This window comes from Schistocerca cancellata, chromosome 4 (genome assembly GCF_023864275.1).
Source record: "Schistocerca cancellata isolate TAMUIC-IGC-003103 chromosome 4, iqSchCanc2.1, whole genome shotgun sequence".
Taxonomy (NCBI): domain Eukaryota; kingdom Metazoa; phylum Arthropoda; class Insecta; order Orthoptera; family Acrididae; genus Schistocerca; species Schistocerca cancellata.
This window is the reverse complement of record NC_064629.1, coordinates 311,172,304-311,174,148: the sequence shown is the minus strand read 5'-3', so window position 1 is coordinate 311,174,148 and position 1,845 is coordinate 311,172,304. Positions and strand designations below refer to the sequence as shown.

Below are 1,845 nucleotides of genomic sequence, written 5' to 3'. Positions count from 1 at the left end.
TCATTTGTTCGAATCCTGCCTCGGGAATGGATGTGTGTGATGTCCTTAGGTTAGTTAGGTTTAAGTAGTTCTAAGTTCTAGGGGACTGATGACTTCATAAGTTAAGTCCTACAGTGCTCAGAGCCATTTGAACCATCATTCTCATTTAGGTCCATAGAAATTGTATCCGTCAGTCTACCCCCGCTAGCTGAGTGGTCAGCGCGATATAATGTCAATCATAAGGGCCTGGGTTCGATTCCCGGCTGGGTCGGAGATTTTCTCCGCTCAGGGACTGGGTGTTGTGTTGTCCTGATCACCATCATTTCGTCCCCATCGACGCCCAAGTCGCCGAAGTGGCGTCAACTCGAAAGACTTTCACGCGGCTAGCGGTCTACCCGCCGGGAGGCCCTAGTCACACGACATTTTTTTGTTATCCGTCAATTTATCAAGAATGCCACCACCACGTCTTATGATGCGCTTCCTAGCACTCAGGATATGCTACTGCACTGTCTGAGGTCTCTGCACCACGTTATATACAAAACTGCGGGCGTTCACCCAACTGTTCTGTAATTATGGCAAGCCAAGCCATTTCACAAGTATGTGATGTGAAGAATGTTCGATGCCAGAGTGATTAGCCTCCATCTATTAAACTGCATGTGTTGGTTGTAAAACGAAAATGAGATATGACTTTTTCCTACTCAGTGCATTTATTTTAATAATATGTGCAGACGCAGAGGTTTACCAAGCCACAAGTCTTATTTCAATGAGAGACAGTTGGACCTCGCTCCATCGCTGCATCCGTTACTGTCATATGAGCCACACACATCGGAGGCGAGCGTTTATCAGAGGACCTGATATACTACTTGATTGCCGCTGTCTCAGAAGGCGCTTCGTATCTGACATTCATTCAGTAATGATCGACTCAGTGACTGCGTCCCGGGTGACGTCAGAGGTGGCGACAGTGACAGCCTAATGAGGTAGGGGGAGGGGGGACGGCGGGCAGAGGGGACGGAGGTATGACGGCGTCAGCGGCTGCAGAGGCAGCACGTGTGTGTTCTGACCCAAGAATGAAGAAACTATATATTTATTTCAATAGGTTCTCGGATATAACATAGATGGGCCCGTACAACCCTTTAGAAAAAAAAAAAACATCATGCTTTATTTAGTCCTTTAGGTACATTGTATAGTGGCAGCACAAAACTTTGGAAATAACTGCCTTCTGTAGGCCTTAAACTGATTCACCCTCTACAGTCTTACACTACACACTTTGGCAAAGGGAGTGTACAGGAATTTACACACCATTAAACTTGGTTCATTGTAACACTGTCTTTATATAAATAGACCAAAAACTCACAGTAACCATATATTACATGCGGCTGCTAACAACAGAGTCTTTTTGTAGCATTCGATACTGCACAGTACATATCATCTAATTTCATAACATTCGAATATTTTAAGTGTGTATTCGGATCCCATGAAGTTAATTTTAACATGGCCTTACCATAACTGCAACGGCCTTGCCGCAGTGGATACACCGGTTCCCGTCAGATCACCGAAGTTAAGCGCTGTCGGGCGTGGCCGGCAATTGGATGGGTGACCATCCGGGCCGCCATGCGCTGTTGCCATTTTTCGGGGTGCACTAAGCCTCGTGATGCCAATTGAGGAGCTACTCGACCGAATGGTAGCGGCTCTGGTCACAGAAAACCATCATAACGACCGGGAGAGCGGTGTGCTGACCACACGCCCCTCCTATCCGCATGCCCACTTGAGGATGACACGGCGGTCGGATGGTACCGATGGGCCACTTGTAGCCTGAAGACGGAGTGCTTACCATAACTGTCTTAACTACCTAACATTTGAATGATA

General features: G+C 47.0%; 1 pseudogene; it reads left to right on the top strand.

Annotated features, from left to right (window-relative positions):
• The first annotated feature begins 1,486 nt into the window (after positions 1-1,486).
• LOC126185742 (5S ribosomal RNA) lies at positions 1,487-1,604 on the top strand (annotated as a pseudogene).
• Positions 1,605-1,845: the final 241 nt, after the last annotated feature.